This window comes from Oncorhynchus keta, chromosome 30 (assembly GCF_023373465.1).
Source record: "Oncorhynchus keta strain PuntledgeMale-10-30-2019 chromosome 30, Oket_V2, whole genome shotgun sequence".
Lineage (NCBI taxonomy): Eukaryota > Metazoa > Chordata > Actinopteri > Salmoniformes > Salmonidae > Oncorhynchus > Oncorhynchus keta.
This window is the reverse complement of record NC_068450.1, coordinates 57,455,953-57,464,421: the sequence shown is the minus strand read 5'-3', so window position 1 is coordinate 57,464,421 and position 8,469 is coordinate 57,455,953.

Genomic DNA, 8,469 nt, shown 5'->3' with positions numbered 1-8,469 from the left:
ACCTGATTAAAACACAAGTTAAAAAAAAAAACATGAGTGTGTGTACGTGTGTCACGACTTCCACTGAAGGTGGCTCCTCTCCCTGTTCGGGCGGCGCTCGGCGGTCGTCGTCACCGGTCTACTAGCTGCCACCGATTCCTTTTTCTTTTCTGTTAGTTTTGTCTTGATTGTTTTCACCTTGTTACTTATTTGTTGTTAATTATTGGCTCAACACCCACCACTCCTAGCTATCCGTGACAATGTGTGTGTGTGCCTGTTTATGTATGTGTGTGTGTGTGTGTTTGTGTTTGTGTTTGTGTTTGTGTTTGTGTTGTGTGTGTGTGTGTGTGTGTGTGTGTGTGTGTGTGTGTGTGTGTGTGTGTGTGTGTGTGTGTGTGTGTGTGTGTGTGTGTGTGTGTGTGTGTGTGTGATTATGCATGTTTTACCATAGTCCCTGATATTCTTCTCACCACGTCTGACCTGTAGATTGACAGGGTCCTCCTCAAACTTTCAAGATGAGAGGGACTGAGAGTCCTGAAAGTACTGGAAGAAGCACCAGGGTCCTGAGGAGGATACTTTAAAGCACTTCGTAGGAATAGTCAGCCAGCAACACAACGGGGGATTCAAGGCATCACTCCTTCAATCAACCTGTAGAATTGGAGTAAGCTGCTAACAGTGGCCCACTCACACTCTAGAGCACAGAGAGGGGATTTCAGAGCCTCACAGGTAGCCCTTTGTAGTCCTGCCAAATCTACGGAAGGGAGGTGCAAGCCGATTTCCACCCCGAGTCCGTCTCTCCACCCCTCTGCCTGGACGAGTTTGAAGACTTTTAATCTCAGACTTTCTTTTTAGGGGTGGGGATAAGCTGAGATCCTGTGAAATGCCAATGGGATTCCGACTTCCTCTTACTGTATATTCTCACTGTAGGTGTTTAGTTCGGTCTACAGTTGAATGATATTTTTGAATGAATATAAAAAGTTATCGAAACAGATGAAAGCAGTGCCATGAATTGACAGTATGCAGATGGGGTATTAGGGATCAATAGTTTGTTAGTCTCCCCTGTTAGATGCTCTGTCAAAGGTAAATGAATGTGCCCATGGACTCTTTGTCAAATGCAAACCTAATGGTTGGACCAAAGGTCGAGCAGCGGAGACCAGCAGTTCAAAATCGATGGCCGGATTAATCTCGTTCCACTGTGCAACTATTACAGCGGGGGGAGTGATTACTAGACCATGGCAAAGGCCAGCATTCGTCTCTGTAATGATCAAATGTGTTGGATGACAAAAGGTCCACTTCTAGGAACCACTGCAACATAGACATAGCCTCTCCACCTTTTCAGCCTCGACAAAGATGCACTCCGATTGAGACGCACGCCGAAAACTGTGAGGCATTATTCTCCCTGACATGCTCCTATGCACCTCTCGGTCCAACACCTTTCCGTACCATTAAGTGATGAGCATATGATTTTTCATTGTCACACCTCCCTGCTCTCACACACAGTGTGATTCCATGGAAAGAAAGGGGGATTGGAAGGACACCGTGAGTAATCTTAAACCCTTAAATCTGGAATTGTAAGCTTAACTGGCTATTTATAGTCCTTTAGACTCAACCCTAGCACCCGATAAAACCCCTCATTCTCCTCCCGTACCAACTTTTTTTATAGTAGCAGATTGGCATGGGAGTAAGCAGAATTGAGTGGAAACTATTCACATTGAGACTTTGCTGTATTATTTTCCACCAGAATCCCCTGACAACCAGAGCTGGCCTTTCATATTAACCCTGGCTCTCTACCCCTCCTCCCCCTCTTCCTCCGCGAACCTCCAGCACCAACCAACCATCAGCCTCTAAGGGATCAATTGAACTACAAATTCAATGAATTATTTGGTATTTCCTTGGAGAAACCATTCCTCTGGCTATCAATCGAGGGGGGGGGGGGCAAAAAAGAGAGCAAAAAGAAGAGGAGGAAAAGCGTCAGTTTGCTAGGGGGATGCTTAGCGCGTGGCTCTGACTGGTCTTGGCAGAGGAGTTGCTGGGTTCACTCCCAGCAAGGCTAAATGAAAAGCTGTACGAGGAAATGAAAGAGGGCCAAAGGATAAGATCAGGAAATACAATAAGGAGCTGTCTTGTAAACAACACCTTGATGGCAAAAACAGATAATAAAAGGAAGTGTATTGAACAGCCATTTCATTTTTTCTGACAGAGGGTGTGTGTTTGCTGTTTTTTCATTTAGCCTTGGTGTCTGAGGCTTCATGCTGACGCTAACAGTACCTTGACTTTAGAAGTGCTAAACACCACTCACAGTCCCTCCTCCTCCAATTCAATACCATTGCTTTTGTAGGTAAAAGTCATGGCAACGTGCTTACAATACTAGCCAATGTGTGCATTTCCACAACATTCAATCGCTTACCAGTCCTGATACATCATGCACTTTCACGACGTTCAGCATGCTCATAAATAGCATACATAAGCAAAGATGTGGCATATTATCATTGATTTTATTCGTACATTAATAGGCCACCCTTGAAGATAATGAACTTAGCTGGTGTATGCATTATTCACTCAATAGAACAAAAGAATAATATTACGTGTTAATATTTGTTTTCGGGAGCATGGGTGATTAGTTGTGGGTGTGTGAGAACCTGGTTAGAAAATATGATGAGTGTGACGACCCCGAAGGGAGGATAAACTTTATAGGGCAGAACAAGTGAACCTTTCCACCAGCGCACAAGACATACCGAAAGGATTCAGTGACACATTCACTTCCTCAGGCCTCATCTCACCAAGTGGTTGTAGCACACTAACGGAAGAATATTTATAAAAGTTCTCTTCCAGCATAATATATGATATAATACATGCCGTTTAGCAGACGCTTTTTATCCAAAGCGACTTACGGTCATGCGTGCACACATGAAAGATAACTACTTAATTTAACAGATGTAAAGTGCCTGTAGGACAAAACATGGAATATTATGGAGTCCTGAAATAAAAAAAAGCATCTCTTACTCCTTCTTTCTATTGCAAATGAGAGTGAAGCCCAACAGTAACAGCAGCAGCAGCAGCAGCAGCGGCAGGCGGCGGGCGGCGGGCGGCGGGCGGCGGGCGGCGGGCGGCTGTACGACTGTCTAGGAGGAAGTCTGTGTTCCTCTACAATAGCTGACAGAGCGGCGTTTGTCCGCGTCAGCAGTTTGTGTGACAGCCTGAGGAAGTCTTAAAGTACTGATCTCCAGGATTGGAGGGAGTCGTTTGATCACCACAGCATGGTGCTTCTTCCAGTACATTCAGGACTCTCCGTCCCTCTCCTCTTGAAGGTTTTCGAGGAGCGTCTACCTACACAGCGTTGTGGCCTGGAGGAGTGGTGCTGATGGTGGGAAGACTATTGTGTTCTAATAGCCTGACCACCCACACGCACACGTTTGTTGAGTGACACTTTATCAGTGTAAATGTCCCCATAATTATAAGTTAACTGCCCCCCACACAATTTGTGCGGGGACTTTGAAGACCCACAATGAAGACTGAGAAAGTTTCTGCATGAGGGGAATAAAACAATTAAAAAATACTGTTCTTATTAATGTTGACTAGTGATCATTCAACTGGCATTGTTATTTGATGTGATGTTTTGGAAAATGTACATTCCATGCAGAAAGTGGAGTTTTTCTACATTTTAGTCCACATCATAGCAGAAAAAATGTATAACGTACCACATTTAGTGGGGCACGTCACTTGATTTCATCATAACAGTTTACAATACAGTTATAAGAGCCATCCTAGAATATTAGAACAAACTCCAGGCCAAGTGGAGGCTGCTGAGGGGAGGACAGCTCGCAATAATGCCTGGAATGCAGTAAATTGAATGGTATCAATCACGTGTTGGATACCATTCCATTGACTCCATTCCAGACAGTATTATGAGCTGTCCTCCCCTCAGAAGCCTCCACTGCCCAGGCCAGGTTCTCATTTCATCTGATGAGCAAGGATGGCCACGCCGTCGCCATTCCTCACAGCTGGTTAAGATCAAGCGCGACAACACACACACACACACACACAAGCCTCTCCCAACCTCCCAACACCCGTGGATGTGTACCGCATGAGTCTCTATGAGTGAGAGGTGAACTCCCGATTAAACACTACTCGCCGCCACGTTCATCCTTCCTCCCTCCGTGACATAAGCCCAGGCATTTAGATCACTTAGCACATTCTGAATCACTGCCTCTCTCTGGAGCTCACAGTAGCCTCCTCCCCAGCAGCCAAAGACATGGGGAGGAGAATAAGGGTTCATCAGACAAGAAATAACCCATCAGGGTGAGAAAAATATTCCTCCTTCCTCATCTACACCCTTGACTTTCTATCTTCATTCCTGCTCTCTTCATGTGTCTTTGAATGTTCTTCACTTATTTGCAATTTTCCAGTTCAGGGGAACCTCTCTCTTTAATGTCGAATGACAACACACTCTTCTGAACATGTACAAATGACATTGACTAACCTATACCCCGCATATTGACTCGGTACCGGTACCCCTTGTATGAAGCCTAGTTATCTTTATTTCATTGTGTTACTTTTTATTTGATTTTTTTAACTTCAGATTATTTAGCAAATATTTTCTTAACTCTATTTCTTGAACTGCTTTGTTAGTTAAGGGCATGGAAGTAAGCATTTCACGGTAAGGTCTACCTGTTGTATTCGGCGCATGTTACAAATACAATTTTGATTTGAACCTTCTGGAATAGAAAAGACTGGACTCCCATGCATTTTTAAAAAATTCCTTGACTGGTAGACTATAACTCATTTGTTAGATAACTTTGTTCTGGCACACTGCGTCTGAAGAAGAAAAATAAAACTTAAGTTCCCAAGGTGATTATAAATATTGTTAGTCCTGGTAGTAGGTCAATATAAAATGTCTCTTGAGACCCCTGGCAGATTTCTCCTCCTCCACACTTTGCGTGAGCTTGTCAACGCCCCAAAGTCACTTTCGCTGTCTTTCTTCACAACGGAGTGTCTTCCACCTCGTTGCCTAAGCAACCCTCTGAAACCGACTCCTGTGTCGGGCCAACCTGTGCTGACAACCCCCCGCTGGAGTAAAAAGTCGGCACATGGGCGCCCGCTCCCCGCTCTATACACCACACCGCTGTCTCCATGCCCCAGGATCCTCTCTGTTCCAATCCGGATTGACTTCCCTCTTGCTCAAAGCCTGCCAGCTCTGTAGGTCATCCAGCTAGTAGAAGAGAGAGAGAAAAAAATTGAAAGAGAAAGAGGGGAGTGAGTGAGAAATTTTAACAAAGAACCCACACCGGCTCTCACAGTGTGGTGCTGGTATATCTCAGTCTCTGTAGAATGTGGAGCCTGGCAAAGTATATCCATCTGTCCATTTGTCTGTGGCATGGTGAAATTCACTTATTTTATGTCTGGGTATGACCTGAAAGGGAGAAGCATTTGCTTGGGGAGAAAGTTAAAAGCATCAAGGAGAGTCTAAGATGAGAGTGAAAGTATAATTTGTGGTCGTGCATTTTCAAGCGGCGTATTAAAATGACCTGAAATGAGGAAGTGCAACCGCCACCCAGGACTATAATGCTATATTGTTTTTGTCATGACTGTTTCTATGCACTTTCAATGCAAAGTATCCATTTTCTATGTAATTATAGGCACAAATGGTTTTTAAATGGGCGACACTGAGAAAAATAACTACGGCACTCAGTCTCTGTAGCAAAGTGTCTTAAATTGGAGTTGAACATGTGGGCACTCGACGTCACATGTCCTCCTCCTCACCAGCTAATTGGTATTCATTAGCAGGCAAACGTCACCAGAACTTGTGGCACTAACGAAACATCCTGTTCTTTTCTACAGCATTAGCTGTAGTAGTATTTGAAAATAAGCTGTTTGGAAATGATGCGTGTTAATTGGGCTGAGAACGTGCTCACCTCTTCTGTCTTCTGGGGACTGCCTATGTGGTACCAAAACCCCAGGTCTAGCCAATCAGCATGATACAGTTGCTCCGTTTTCCTGTCAGAACAGCTTGCTCTAACACAACACACCTCTCAAGAGTTCAGAGCTTTCATTTTCTTCGTAGGTATTTTATTTAGGACTCTTCCCTCTTGAGACATGTTTTCATTTGGCATGCACTTCAGAGTCAAATAGGCCTACTAATTCAAAGAAAAATGTAAATAGCAAAGTGGGATTTGGGTCCTTTCAAAAATGTAACGTTAATTCTCATTACAAAATGAACATCGTTGGAGAATAATCCTTGGCAGTTAAAGCAGGGAATGGGCTAATATTTCCACCAGACTAAACACGTCAGGCATGACTGGAGGGAACCGGGAAGTAGGCCGCCCGCGGAGGGAAGGGCAGTTGACGTGAGAAGATCACTGTGTAGGTGAGAAGGGAGACTGGGGCATCTGACGCAGGCAATGGAGGATGGGCTGTGTGTGTATGTAAGTATGTGTGTGTGTGTGTGTGTGTGTGTGTGTGTGTGTGTGTGTGTGTGTGTGTGTGTGTGTGTGTGTGTGTGTGTGTGTGTGTGTGTGTGTGTGTGTGTGTGTGTGTGTGTGTGTGTGTGTGTGTGTGTGTGTGTGTGTGTGTGTGTGTGTGTGTGTGTGCGGCAAAGGAACACCGGTACAATTTGTAAAATGCAAATATGACCCAGTCAAACACGCAGGAGAGGGAGAAGAGTGAGACAGAGTGTAAGACAGGAATAGAAATGTGATTCTACGATAGAAATAGAGAAAGAAAGTGGGATTGAGGGATAGGGAGAGGGAAGGGCCCAAAATGAAGGTGTCGAGCAACTTTCAGATGAATTATGAATTATAAACAACCTAGGGAGAGACACCCTCTATGGATTCGAGACGCTGTACTGATGTGTAACTTTGGGAGAAGCAAGAGACTCTTCAGGACTTTGCAGAGAACAAGATAATTGTTGCTGCAATATGTATCCACGTCTTGAACACCAGTTGATGAGCGACTGTTGAAATTGTTGATGGTAAATGGCTCTCTATTTCAAATACATTTGATGTAAGAGATTGAGGATGGCTAATATGCCTTGAGTATATGGAAAGTATTGGAGAACTCATGAGACATGACTTTACTCTGTTGAAATAGGTGATGACACAAAATCAGGAAACATAATGACTGTATTCTAGGATCAGTTTGGCCTTTTAGATAATAATGAATGATGTTATATAGACAGAGAGGACCTGATCCTAGATCAGCACTCCTACTCTGAGATTCTTTGTGAAAAGGGGCCTTGAACATTGAGAATCGGCAGTCAGGATTTTGTGGTGCTGTCCGTGGTTCTGAACCTCCTCCGTCACTCCTCCGTTTTGCTCATTTGTTTGTTATCGTTAGATATACTGTGAGATGATTTGCACTTCCTCAGTAATTGGAATGCCCAGATTGTGGCCAGTGCATGAGCAAAGACAGAATAAAGAACACATCCACCTTTGAAAAGCAATCAAACAGAAGGGGTACCACAAGACACACACACACACACACACACACACACACACACACACACACACACACACACACACACACACACACACACACACACACACACACACACACACACACACACACACACACACACACACACACACACACACACACACACACACACACACGTGTTTGAACATGGAAAGATTCTGCACAGTTTATTTGGAAAATTCTCTCATTTATTTGTGACTTGCTTTCTCTTCCTCAACCAGGAAAACATTTCCTTGCGACGAGCCCTCATTACAGTATCCCTTCTCAAACACACCAAATACAGGTCTGGAACTGGACATCAAAGTCAACAGAGCTCCTTTAATATGTGGGTCGGAGCAGCAGGGAGAGAGAGGGCCCTGCGGCACAACCAGGGTTGATGTCAGTGACTCGGGCCACTCTGTGAGATCTGTGGAAAGAGGAAAGAGGAAAGAGTTCGCTATTTGAATTGGAGCAAAGATGAATCAGCTCCACTCCCCAGGACTGGCGCCCTTCAGATCTCAGATCAGTATTTGACAGTGGTGGGAAAAGTACCAAATAGTCATACTTGAGTAAAAGTAAAGGTATCTTAATAGAAAATTACTGAAGTAAAAGTGACAGTCACACAGTAAAATTCTACTTGAGTAAAAGTCTAAAAGCATTTTGTTTTAAATATACTTAGGTATCAAAAGTAAATATAAATTGCTAAAATATACTTAAGTATAAAAAGTAAAAGTATAAAATCATTAAACATTCCTTATATTAAGCAAACTAGATGGCACAATTGTTTTGTTTTTGTAATATAAGGATAGCCAGGGGCACACTCCAAAACTAATTTACAAACTAAGATCAGAGGCAGTAGGGATGACCAGGGATGTTCTCTTTATGTGTGACTAGGACCTTTTTCTTGTCCTGCTAAGCATTCTAAATGCAATGCGTAGTTTTGGGTGTCAGGGAAACTGTATGGAGTAAAAAGTACATTATTTTCTTTATGAATGTAGTGAAGTAAAAGTACAATTTGTCAAAAATATATATAGTTCAGTA